Consider the following 15068-nt stretch of genomic DNA (forward strand, 5'->3'; position numbering starts at 1 on the left):
AACAAAGATAATATAATTAATACATAAACGAACAGATATACTTTTTTTATGGATGATAATCTAAGGGTAACCCCGTCTGCGCTAACGGTATATACTGGCGAGGCAGCAGTGTGACGGATAATAGATGAGGATGAAAGCCAGATCAGTTAGCCTATCCTGTGAATACATCTGAAATTCAGCACGATGTTTTCCGGGGAGAACAACGTGGAGGTCGACCTGACAGGGTATATACTATCTATAATAATAACCGAATATTTAATTTAATCAACAATTTTGATAATTATGTGTACAGTGAAAGTTAAAATCAAAAACACATTAACAGCAATAAAGGGAAAGAAAATTGTTGATTATTGATTGTATAATATAGTTATATACCTACATTATTCGCCCAGTAAAGAAAGTCACCGATTTTCAAACTTTTGATAAACCGAATCTTAGACAAAATTTTCTAATCACATGAATAGGAAATCGTACCACACTAAGTTGCAGCTTGCTTTATTTCATATATATGTATACATAACTTCGATCCTTGAATAAGGATCATACGGAATTAAGGATCATAAGGATCGTACATATATTTTAAATAATTTTAAAAATACTACTACGCGCGCGCCATTATTTTCGTATTACATTGCGCGCCAACTATTTAACAATCTATTCTAAATTCAAATTAGGAACCAAAATAATACTTTTTTAATACGGCATTCTCCTTCGCAATATGAACTCGACTTTTTTTTTAATAACATAAATTGAACTTGGAATTATTTTTATTTGGGAGTAAAATTTCACTTTGGGGCGAATTTTAAACACGCTTCTATCTCGCTCTGGCATACTTTGCATGTTGCTGTTTTTCTCTTTTACAGTATTAATTTATAGTCTGTTTCAACAATGTTTTTCTTAATTATATTTTCATTGAACTGAATTCAATAGAAATATAAATAAGAAAGAAAAACATTAGTTTTCAGGAGTAAATTTATAATAATAAGATAGCAAGAGACGATTCATAGAAGTCAAATGTTTGCGTACTTTAAAATATATAGAGACGTTTGTTGTTAATAGGCATTAATGATCTCTTTACCATTTTCAAATGTTATAATTATTAAATAAATAAAGGGCATTCATTCGTATATTTATGTGTCTCATATTAATGAATAAATGATGTAAAGAAATGGATCATTTTATAAAAAAGTAACACTTGTTTGATTATTTTCCCTTTAAGTAAAAATTTACAAAATTTCTATCTTAACGGCTTACGTTAAAAATATAGATTTAATAGTTCTAGACTTTTTAGATTTATTAGTTTTGACTGTGTGATCGCTCAGTTAAGACAAACAGTTTTATAAGTACGAGTGTGTCATAAAGCATCGAATACCATAATGAGTCAAAATTTAATCACAGATATTTATTAAAAAACGAAATAACGCAGTTTTATTAGTGTTACCAGTGATTATATTAAAAATTATCCAAAACAAATCCATTTTTTTAAATTTGAATTTGAAACTTTCGGATGCTTACAAATTAAAATAATAAACTAAAGTAATTGGTAAAAATAAGCATAATCACGAATCATTAGGCAGTGTTTATCTGGTTCTTCCAAATATATTCGTAAAAATTTTGTATCGTTTCTATTTTTAAATATAATTTTACAATAAAAAATTTCCCGTATACTGAGTAATAAATGTATATTATGGCAACCCTATCCATGCACACATAGATAAAAAGTTGACCTGTTTTTAGCGAAGCATTTATATGAAGACACTCTATCTGTATAATCTCAGTATGTATGTTACATAGATACATCTATGTACTTATTAAGTATTTACCTTAGTATTATACACGGTTCAAATTATTTTGAATAGTTGCCTATTGGTAAATGATAAATTGTAAAATCATCGAACACCGAGTCAACATTGAACAATGATGCTAATTGACAAATTTCATAACCTTCTATGTTATAAGACTGAGGACAATCGTGAGCATTTGTTTATTTGTTTAGACATATCAATAATACAAATACATACATTGACAACATGCATACATTAAAAAACTAAATATAATATTTGCATCAATTATGCACAACATTAAAATAATACATTGACACAAAAATAGTTAATATAAAAAATTACATCTAAAAATATAGGATTTGAATAAATCAATACTTTTAGATAATATTTTAATATTAAATGATTGTGATTGATCATGAAATATATCGATTTTTTTTTTATTAATATACTATTACAATTGATTATCTATCTTGTTATAAGCGCATGTAACCCCAAATTGGTTCTATGAGGAGGAGCTACAAAAAAATATTTATCCTTGAATTTTCGTATATCTAGTTTAGGGACGCATAACGATTTCCTGTCAAGCAAACCCTCACCAGCGATCACACCTTTAACAATTTTCTGTAAAAAGGCAAGGTCATGCAGCATGTAACGTATAAAGCCGAGGTATAAAGATTAAGTAATATCACTTTGATAATACGTTAATATAATATGTTAATGATTGTTATAATCTTTTGAATAGGAATGCGTGTCTTATCAATACTTACACCATTAATCAATATTGTCATAAAAAATTAAGTGTACTTAGTTTTACCATATATATATATACAGTTTTTTTTTAGGTATTTCTTATGTGTTTAAATTATTGTGAAATAAAATAATAAAAATAAAATCAAGAAAACAAGATCGACAATCCCATACAAAAGTGACTCATAAAATTGTCTTGAATTTACATTTAAAATATAAATAACTTTTACTCGTGACTTCGTCCACATGAGGGATATGTTCATTAACTGCGATAAAAAGTAGCCTGTGTCCTTTGTCCTTGTCCACATATAGTACGTGTATACCAAATTTCATAGATAACAAACAAACCAACTCGTTTTGAGATTTATAATATTACTTAGGATAATCATAAAAGTAATTAATCATAATCGTAAAGTCGAATCTTACTAAAAAATACTTATCTAGATAGTCTCTTACATTTAAAAAATTTAAAAATATTTCAACACTAATGGTATTTTATACTTAAAAACGAGTGCTAAATATGGCTTAACACGCTCTATTTTTAATACCATAATATTTTTCCAATTCTGTCTTGGAAACATGAGGTAACTGTAAGTAATCTTTAAACAACAGCACAGAAGTCACGCTATCATATTATATTAGTAAAAGAAATTTTAATAAATCGTTATATTTCTTTAATAAGTTGATTGAAAATACTTTTTTTAATTATTTTTTTTCACAAATATATTATACTTTAATTTTAGATAGTTTTTTTTGTTCTCCTGTAAAATAGACTTTACTAATTTACAGTCTATTAGAACTTTATTGACGATATAGAGTCTGATTGGCATCTAAAGATTTTATGTACATATAAATAAACTTTGCTAATAAATTTTAGTATTTAATTTGTTTATGATGTCAAAAAATCTATTTTGTTAATTATGTTAATGGAAACAAAAATACAGACAACAAATTGAAATAAATTTTATGCATCCGAGTTCAAACCTATATTTATAAAAAAACAAGTTAGTGCTGCATTTCTCCTAGTTCTACAGAGGGTATTATAGACATTTTTTTTTTATTATTATTTCAATTTATCATGAAATAATACACACCTGCTGTGATATTACTGTTTGTAAACACTTTTACAGTTTATCGCATTATCTGCTTACTAATTTAACTTAATTCAAAGTAAAATTATCAGTAATACCACTGCAACAAATAATCTACTTATAATACTATATGGATAACTGCATTTTTCAGAAGTACAAAACGAATGAAATAGATCACTTTTAGTTTGTGTATCAAAATAAAACATAGACCTTATTTTGAGTTAGTCCTTTAGGAATACAGGTACAACAGAAAAAATCGAATTTAATATGATACAGTACTTTTTTGTGATGCCATTAATGTTTGTTCTGGCAGAATTGTTTGTTTACAGACAGAGAGCTAGACTACATTTCTGAAAATTATTGTATTAGTTTCTGTAGCTCTTATTACAACTCCACATTACTTTTTTCTTAAATACGAATATATCTTATGTACAGACGTCGTTTAGTTACAACTTTGTTATATTATTAAGATAAAGCACGTCTGTACAATAATAATATTTAGGATCATATAAATACACTAACTGCCCGACCCTCAACTTAGAATAAAACCTATCTTGAAGAGCAAGACATCACAAATATCAGACATAAGACTTTTAGAGATGTTTTAAGAGGGACACTGCTGCCCATCCCTCGCCCTCCCTTATTTGACTCTTACGACACTTGCGGGAAAGGAAGGGGTGACCTATTCTATGCCGGGACCACACGGCGGGTACAAGTAGCTACTAATTAATGATTAAACTCATGATACTTTCTCATTACTCAAGGTACACAAAACATGAAGTCTAAATAGACAATTCGACTGATATAGTATTACTATTATTTCACAAAATTTGTCATATTTTATGATATACATACGTCCTTGTAAAATTCGACGTCACACAATCTAAACAATACTTACATAAGTGCTAGATAATCGTTTTATCAATGATGGATCCTCAAATCATACAATATGTCCACATATGCTATGAATGTATGCAAAAAATACACATACGAGTATAACCCTATTGTGATTTGTTACATATATGTATATGCAAAAAAAACAACGAGTGCAATTGGTCCAAACAGGTCAAAATGGAAAAGGTTGAAGGAGGCCTACATAAAAAAATTGGTTAATGAAGGCATAACGATGACATGTAAAAAAATGTGTTCATATTATATAAGCCCTTTTGAGTCCTATTAAATTGTTTGTCTTGTTGGACTTAATCTCTCCGTTGAAATAATATTGAAAAATATAAATTTTCTTCTAATAAGTGATCTGAAAACATTCTATCTACAGCATAAAGTTAAGAGCATCATATTATTGCAATACCATTGTACTTATCTACGTACTCCAGCAAATTTTTAGTCGATAACATAAATAGAAAGTACTAGAACAACTTACAAACTATAATATTGTCTTTGGTCCTAGTATTGTTTATTGTACAAGATATAATATTTATTTATTGTTTACTGCACTATATTTTTTTTTACAAATGGTGAGCTCAATATCATATAGAATTATTTACCAATTAACCATGCAGTTAAAAAAAAACAGAAAGTAATTGATTATTATAAAACAGAGTATTTTTTTTTAATTATCAAAATTAAAACTATATTTAAATAGGTCACCACAAAACAATTATGACACGTCATTTTTGTTATTCTATCAATTCAACAATGTAGTTTCAACCTTGAAGAACTAGCAAGAAATTCGGTTGTTACTCCTTTCAAACAAATTGGTATTAACAGAGTTTGCAAAATATGACTCATATATATATGAGTTCAAGTATCACCTTAGAAAAATAGATAATTTAATGGGCATTGAAACTTACCAACACTCTAATGAGTGGCCTATAGGCCAATTCACACCACACTAATAATGAAACGCTTAATTTTAAAATTACCGTAATATTGATATTAATATACGAATAGATATGGATTAATTTACAAACTGTTATCAACCAAATGTGTTATGATAAGCAATTTTTTAAGTAGATAAGTACATAATAATAGTAATTAAGGATAACATATCTTTTTCAATTTGATGCTTAGCTATTTGTTCATCTTACTTACGTCTGTGTCTAGTCCCCAAGATACAGGTCTGATAGTAATGCAAACTTTTTATAATGTAACTTGATATAAGTGATACTCTTTTCTGCTCTGTCTCTATTAATTCTTTTTGGTATTAAACGCATTTTATTTTTTAATTCATCCTTACAGTAGCACTAGTTAGTTAGAAGTATGTCAATAATAACTTTAAATAGGCAAATATCCATTTATACGATATTCGATGCAAAGAATACGAAGATGGAAACAGTATTAAACGTGTTACTCGAGAACCTAGTATAACCGATTTATGTCGCCATTTTCATTCATGCGACCAAAACCGAGGACTGTTTTTTTAATGGGTGATAATGAAATGGTAACCCCGCCCGCGCTATCGGTATACACCGGCGGGGCACCAGTGAAGGATGATAGGTGAGGATGAAGTAGGTCAGTTAGCCCATCGTGACGAATTCAACAAGAATTGTTTACGATGGTTTCCAGGGGGAACCACGTACAGGTCGACCTAATAAGGCATATTGCTAGCAAGGGGGCTGTTAAACTCCATTACTAACAATCCCTTTCCCCCCAAACCGAGGACTGTTTAATGGTATGGTTACCACGTCTGTGTTAACGGTGTACACCGGCGAGGCACCAGTAGAGGATGATGATGAGGATGCAGTAAGTTAGTTGGCCTATAATGACTAATTCAACAATAAACCAATTACAATAGTTTCTAGAGGGAACCGCATGGAAGTCGATCTGATAGGGTATACTGCTAGTAATGGGATTGTTAATTCCTATTACTACCAATCCCTTCTCCCTCAAAGCCGATGATTATGGCTAGTTATGATAATGACGATGATCATGATAGTATAGATATAATAAACGTGGGCAGGATTGTTAGTAATGGGGATTTAACGACCTCCATTGCTAACAATGTATACTATGAGAATGTCCTCCATGCTGATTTTCAGATTCAAGATTTTCAGGGGGAACCCCTCTGAAAATCATCTTGGTTAATTCTTGTGGTATGTATTACGATGAGCTAACTGACCCGCTTTCATCCACATTTATTATTCCTTACTGGTGCCCATCCAGCGTATACCGATAGCGCAGACGGAATTGCTATTCCATTATCAGCCATTAAGAAAATATGGGCATACCAAGTTGATTATTAATTAATTCGAAAACATTTTTCTTTTTTTTTTTACTTATATATTTTCTTGTGCTATAATTAGGGTGACATTTATTTTATTGAATGAAATGTTATTTTACGTAAGCCTCATATCACTGATTAATTGAAATAATCCTAATCAACTAACCAGCGATACAAGATAATAAAATCTGTCTCAGCAGAATCTAATTAAAAAGGTTTTGTTGCAATTATTATAGAAGCACTCTAAGAAAAGATTGATACAAAAAAAAATTAATAACCAATCTAAATATTGTAGCAATTTATCGTTTTTGATGTATACTTCAACATTGAACACTAACACGGTGTCTATGGTCGGGTCATTTTGTTGTTCAGTTACATTTTCATTATATTATATAATCTATTGAAACAGGCTATAGTGAAATAAGAAGCGATTAAAGAACTTAATGGTCGAGGGATGTAGCGTCCCCCTTGAAACACAACTAAAAACCTAACTGCGCTTACCAACCCGCTTACCAACCCGCCTGCCAACCGTGCCAATTGATGGCATTGACTCCCTCCCCCCCCCCCTCCCACTCACACACACTGGAGTAAAAATATGGAGGAGGCCTATCTTCAGCAGAGAACAGTAAAATAAACAACAAAATAGATCATATCTTAATGTTCTATAATTTTTTTGAACAAGAAAAATTAAAGGAAATTATAGTGAAAGTGGTTTTGATGGTTTTTCTATTAAATTGCATCTGTTGAAGGATATATTAATACAAGGAGATTAGTACTGACGTATATTTCAACTAATTAACAACTAACTTCTTATATATTTGACTTTAATAGTCATTGACTTTAATACTATTAATTTACACACCATTGCAGCTATTCATAGGCCACTATCCAATCAAGGTGGAATCCTATATACGTTAATCAGTTGTCAAAAAGGCGCGATCGTACCTTATAATACCTGTATTCTCTTCTATACTAGATTCAAATAAATTTAAACTAAATACCATTCAGCTTCCATTGTTTATTACATGTAAATAAAACCTATTTGTTGAGTAAATAAATTCTAATGTGTGCTTGAAGAAACAACGCAAAATACTAAGATTATTTCCCTTCCCCATTTCCGCACAGTCGGAGCTCTCTCAATTTCCCCCAGTTTTATAATAATTTCCTTAGGCAGCATAATTTTGCGAAAGAACACTTTAATATCTTCCATTTTCAGCCGCCTTAAAAAGAAGATTATCGATATTTAAGGGATATCAAAAGGAAAAAATAGACAATTGGTGCGTATTCTTTTTTGTTTCCTTACAATCCACACCAGTAATTGATTATTTTTCGACTATAGAACTAAAACTATTGAGTCTATAAATATGAAATTGTACACAAAGAAGCACTAAGACATTTTCACGTAAGCCAAAACAGTATCCAAGTGGTGAATAAGGGGGGAAAAGACACAGGCGAAAACGAAAGAAATCGTCTTGATGAACTAACTGACCTGCTTTCATCGTCACTTATCATCTTCCACAGGTGCTTCTCGCCAGCGTATACCGAGAGCGCATGCGGGTTTACCATTATCACCCATTAAAAAAAAGAAAAAGCGATGAATAAGAATACGAAATGTGACTACTTCTTAATAAATTTTTTAAACTATTATAAAAGGAGACTAAGATATTAAACCATAATAGATACTTTATATCCATCAAAAAAAAAAAGGAAAACTTCCTTCCGAAAGAAAGAAATTTCCGAATACAAAGAATATATAACCCTCTCTAATCAGTTTGGCTGGCTGGTTATATTATTTTCCTCCAATACAGATCTATGCACTTTGATAATAATGCTCTCTAGTATAGTGTTTAGAGTATAGCATATAGTATAGCTCTCTAATACTACATAAGTGTTTGAGCCATTTATTTTGACTTCCTTAATTATTCTAGTTTGACAGCTGTATTTCTTTTTTTTACCACGAAGGTGGCATTGTTTGCCACCTTCGTCATGTCTTGCATTGTCATTTTTCAAACAGCCCGCCTAAAGGATAAACATTCACATTAGCCTATGAACGCCTGCAACTTTAGGGATATCACGTATGGGTTGCCAGCCTTGAAGAAACCTTAATATAGCCTTTTAAAGAATCTCATGCTGTAGTCAGCGGGAAGCTCATTAAACAACCTTAACGTCCACGAAATAAAACTCCGTTGAAACCATATTAGGTTCAAGAGTGAGGCTGAATTCCCTGTTGATGACAAGCAGTGCGATGATAAAAACAAAAATAAAAAAATAAAAATTAATAAATGAACAATGTAAAGCATATAAAGCTGTAATCTGGTAATGAAGTGGCTTTACATTTTTTTAGTTTTCATTTGCTTAGTTTATTGTCTTAATCACATGAGTTTGTTTTCTTACTTTTCTTAAAATGTATCAGTGAAACAAATAAAGATAATTATTTATCTATTTATTTACTTATATGCTTTTGTACATTCGCTTATAATATAGATATTAGGTTATAACTAAATGTACACAGCCGGACTTATCCCTATTAATATTCTTAATGACTGATCATCAAATGGTCATTATGCCAATTTGACATTCTTTTTCTTTTATACTATCCCCTATGTACTTTTTATTATAACCGATTGTGTATTGTTAATCTTTGTCGGGTGCCCACGATACAGGTCGCCTAGTGTGGGGCCCATTGTATCTTTTGCTTGTAACTTTGTGTTTTTGAAAAGAAAAAAAAAAATCTTAAATATGAATTGGAAAGATTTAGACTAAGATTTGATCTTAAGACTACTGTGAAGCATTCTCCGACTAAGCTGTCACCACTGTTATAAATAAACAACATGCGTATTACGTATGCTGTGTGTGATGTGAAGACGTACTGCCGTCCACTCGGCATGATCCGAATGTTAACTGAAGTAACTTAAGTATTATCAAACAGTATCGTAACATTGTCATAGTTTCTTCAATACAAACACTTTCTACTTGATTACATTAACATTGCATCATAAGAATGCCATTGGCTTACTTATACATTTCCATTCAATTTCTCTTATGTTCTTTGTTTATTATAATTTATTCATATCTATTTGTTTGTTTAAATAATAGTTGGTCATATTATTACGCTTATTGATACTTACACATACCACTGTTTTAAATACCTGCATGCGTTAACGGAGTAAGAATTCTTTCAATGGAATGTAAATAGAAAGGTGACTCCGCCAGTACTATAAGTACAGTCTTGGAAGGTATGTGTGTTAGTGAGGATGAAATCAAGTCTTATCGTGAGAAAATTACCAGGAATTCCTGGTGAATTTGTCACCATAACGTTAACCAGGATGGTTTTCAGGGGGAAACACGCGGAAGTCTTTTTCTTTAATGGATGATAATGGAATGCGCCGCCTACACTAACAGTATAATACACTGGCAGGGTACCGGTGAGAGATAGTAGGTGAAGATAAAGTAGGTCAGTTAGCCCATCGTGTCGAATTCAACAATAAATCAATCACGATGGTTTTCAGAGGGAACCGCGTAGAAGTCAACCTGATAGGGTATATGGCTAAAAATGGGGTAGTTATGTCCAATTACTAACAAATGCCTTTTCTCCCTGCCACGCGAGATTCTTTTTAATAGGTGATAATGGAATGGTAACTCCTCCTGCACTGACGATATATATTGGCGGGGCACTACTGAAAGATAGGTCAGAATGAAAAGGCAGGTCAGTTAGCCCATCGTGATGAACACACCTGGAATTCAACACAATGATTTCCAGGGAGGACCACGTGGAGGTCGTCCTGATAGGGTATATTATTCGCAATGGGACTGTTAATCCGCATTACTTGTAATAATCCCTCTACTACTCTAAAGTCTCTACCCCAGAGAATAAGTATGTACACCATTTATTTTTATCACCAAGATATCGCAAGGAACAATAACATTTAAACTTCTTGGCCTGTGTGGTGAACGTGTAGTAAACTGTATCCTCCTCTTGTGAGAAGCCCTGCCCAGCCGTGGTATATAAAATGCGTTGTTAGAACAAAAAACAAATAAAAATATCAGTAAGTAGGTACTTACTGAGATCTTTACGTAATCCCTCCTATAAATTAATTACAATAATTGCATTAAATTTGGAGGAGATATCATTTTATAGATATAAGTAATCTAATAGTCTATTAATGATAATCATAATACTTACCTACTTTTTTAATCGTGCTTTCCAAAAGAAGGACGTTTGTACGTCTATTCAGCTCTATGTCCGCCAATTTTGAACATTTTTGACTATTCTTTTTTTCAATTATCAAGGTTTCTTCCGATATTTCTTTGGTAAAAACTTTGTCGCGATTGAAGTGATAATTTATAAAGCAATATATTATTGTTATATATATAAATTAATATTGTATTTCAACAACTCTTAGGATTAAAAGAATATTTTTTAACAGAAAGAAAAAAGTTGAAAGCATTATAAGTTTGTATACGTATGTGTAAGTACATGTATGTATGTATATATATTTATATGTATATATGTGTTCGGGTCTCTGAGGGACAAAGAGAGAATATATTTCATTTGCGCCACACATACATGCAATGTGTACTCTAAACAGCTTGATGGATGTTAATTAATAGTGTGTCGTTATGTAATCTGATTGCGAGAATGCCAAGCTACATTATAATTATACAAATTATAACAGAAACTCCTTCTTATAAATATGTCGACCATACACCGTCAAAACTTTATTCACGTCCACGTTAGAATAGAATATTAATACAAAGCAGTCAGTCGGTGTTCCTTTGCCTTTCTGATGCAAAAAAAATATTTGGTATAAATAATATATAATAGGTACCTATAATCTAAGTAGGTACCCTGTAGATACATATTACGCAACTATTATTTTATTTTGGAAAATCAGTATTTTAGATTTGAACTTTGACCTAATCTAATTCTCATTATTTTAACAAGATCGTAAAGTTTTAATTATGTAATTGTAGACCCTCGCAATCTAATGTTACCATTATATAAATTATCTTAAATCACGACATTAATTAGCCGGTAATGTTACAGAAAATCTTTTCTATTAATATATTTTCTTATATTATATAAATAGAGCATAAAGTATCAAATTCCTCTCAAAATTTAATCAGCTAATTTGATGTTTGACTGGCAATTTTTGTTTTATATCAAAACAAAGCGCGCTTTTTTTCAGTGTTGAAAGTCATTATATTAAAAATTTTCCACACCAGGTTGATTTTTAAATTTTGTATTGGACACTCTTTTATTGTAATATAATTATTGAAAATAAGTATCATTACGAATTATTATGCATAACAATGCAAACAAAAAACAAAAGCGAATGAGATTAACAGATCTTACAATGTAATTTTTCTCATATACTGAGTAATGAATGTACATTATGGTAGCCCTATTCATGCACAAATAGATAAAAAAGTTAACCTATTTTGCCGAAGCATTTGTACGGAGACACTCGTGTCTATATAATTTAGTATTTTAAATCGATAATATAGGTTTCGTGTCGGAAAATTTTCGAGATAAAGAGATCAGACATATTGATCTTCGCAGATCACTTTACATTGCCAGATCGACCACCATCCGGGTTCACTTAAAAATCATAGTAATTAATTTCTAATGAATTCTTCACCGTAACCTGACTTTTATGTCAGATGTATATATCAATCATCCCCAATTATAAAAACAGGTATAGACATGCTCCTTTCTCGAGTTATAGGCGGTATTACCTAATTTCCTTATTTATTGAGGTAGCTTGAAAACATTTTAGATATTACGTGTAGTCGACCGTACAAAATAAACACAATTAACTAGATTTATTAGGTAAACGAATTATTTGTTCCATCCGTCCATTATCCCCTAACGCTACTTCCGATTCCGATTTATTGAATTATCAACGCCAAACATTAGTAGAGCCATCATAATAATTGTATCTATACTAATCTATAGATATTATATTTAATAAGTAGGCAAAATAACTGTATATACTGGCCTTCTTATCGAAATAAGATTTTTAACGTAAAACAACAAAGGTATGTGTCGTTTTATTTATTATTATCACACACACAAGAAAAAATAGAAATTACATACAACATAATCAATATTAATTTAATTTATTTAACACTTAACCTATTGAACATATTATGAACATATTGCTAGCAATGTCGAACTCCATTGCTAACAATCCCTTTCCCCCCAGGCAACACCGTTTTGTCTACAAAGCGTTCATGACCAAAAAATACTTTTATTTGTATTTAGATTTTCTATCACAATTTTAGTTTAATTCCAAAGATTTCAACCATGATGGAATTACTGGTCAGCAAAGTATTAACACGATTTATTATGAAATTTGATATACAAGTAGTACTTTCTTGAACGTACTATATGGGATGGATAACAATATAGGCTACTTTTTAACACAGTCAATTAACAAACCCCTATCACACGAACAGTATAATTACACGTGAAAATCTTATTAATTTTAAATACATTTGAATGTAATTAATATACTGATACATGCGAGCAACGTCGCGGGGAACAGCTAATCCTATTAATGTGATGTAATAAATACGAAAGTTTGTATCGATGGATGTTTGTTACTTTATCGCGCATAAACTACTAAACGAATTTTAATAAAAGTACATGAGTAGATTATATCCTAGCTAAGTACATAGAATACTTTATATACTTATTAATGTGAGTGAAGCCGCGAGATACAGCCAGTATATAATAAAATTTAGAACCTCCTTTTTAAAGTCAGTTAAAATAATAAATAAATCTCTTTATTTTCAGGTATATACCCATAGTTTACAGTTACATTATTAATTATACAAACTATTATTATTATTTTTAATATACACATTAATTACAAAATACAAATTTAAATTATTTCATTATAAAATCTTTTGTCGTCAGGTATGCAGTGAGGAATACAATTTTTACAATATGATTACTTATTGTCATTAATCTTTGATGTAATTTTGCATTACGTAATTATATTTTTATAATTACGTAAAATAGCAAAAAAAAATCATTAACCCTGTTCTCTGCAAACATGCCAGACGCACTATACCGCCATGGCAAGTTGAAATGAAATAAACATCACCATTCTTAAACAAATATCGACGCTTAAGAATAAATTTTCCATACGGTAACAGTCCACAGAACTAATCAATCTAGTTGGAGACACTACAGGACAGGGAAAAGAGGGGAACAAAGTTGAAGGGGGGGGGGGGGGCGATCCCATCGGGAGGCCATTCGTCACGAGTGTTTCTGATTGCTTCGTTGCCTTTAATTACACAATCCACTGTCACCCCAGGGACGTTATAATGAGAATACTTGATTTTTACGGCGCACGACTTTAAAGCAGAAGAGGTACTTAATTCATTGCTATTCTTTAGTGTTTGCACATTCTGAGCTTATAATGATGTTTCTTTTGCAATTATTAAGGTTTACTCTGATGATTTTATACAACTCAGAATGGCGAACAAGTTGATGGAAATTCGTAAAGGTCTCCTTATGGAAACAGGTGATCGTCATTTTATAAAGATGACGTCATATAATACACTTTGACGCCTGTGATAGCCCTCATGCATTACCACAATGCGTGAGGTGTTTCGCGTCCGTAATACCACATCCCTTTATTCAAACCTAAACAATTATATAATCGATAGGAAATACACTAACATAAAAACTTAACGATTCAAAAAAAATTTTTCTAGTTAATTACTGTTACATAAATATACCTGAACGTTTATTTTTATTATTTTATAATAATAAAAATTATTAATAATATTTAGTTTAATTTTAATTGTTGTATTTTATTGTAATTTTTTATATTAGTCTAATTATATGTTTATGATACATACGAGTATATATCCTATGCCTTGTGGTCCCGGCATAAAATGGACCACCTCTTCCTTTTCAGTGGGGGTCGTGAGAGGGGGCTAAGGAAATTTATGGTCCACAGATGAGCAGAAATATGCCAACCTGCTTACCAAGCATGGTAATTAGAGGTAACTTCCCCCATCCCCCATCTTAGAGAGGCCTATGTTTAGTAGTGAGCAGTTAATGGCTAACACGAATATATAAGTATGATAAGTATTAGTTTATATTTCCTTAATTATTCAATACACCGCTTACGTACTTCTCTGTTGCACTATATTTAACTGGTAAAGAACACCTTCCGGTATCAAGTCTATCAAATGAACATATATTTACACGGTGTATTAAAGTGTACATAAATTAATAAAATA

General features: G+C 30.9%; 1 protein-coding gene across 2 annotated transcripts in view; it reads right to left on the bottom strand.

Moving 5' to 3' along the window:
- LOC116413135 (venom dipeptidyl peptidase 4) overlaps positions 1 to 15068 on the bottom strand; it is a 55697-nt gene that overhangs the window by 26468 nt on the left and 14161 nt on the right. The window contains exon 1 of one of the 2 annotated variants that reach the window (XM_052895595.1): positions 5434 to 5521. The exons of the other annotated variant lie outside the window; for it this stretch is intronic. The gene's annotated coding sequence lies outside the window, so the exon portion shown is untranslated. Of the gene's footprint in view, positions 1 to 5433; positions 5522 to 15068 lie in introns of those variants that run through there. 2 annotated transcript variants of the gene reach the window in all.

The sequence above is a fragment of the Galleria mellonella genome, unplaced genomic scaffold (genome assembly GCF_026898425.1).
Source record: "Galleria mellonella isolate WM207_F2 unplaced genomic scaffold, CSIRO_AGI_GalMel_v1 utg300, whole genome shotgun sequence".
NCBI classification, from domain to species: domain Eukaryota; kingdom Metazoa; phylum Arthropoda; class Insecta; order Lepidoptera; family Pyralidae; genus Galleria; species Galleria mellonella.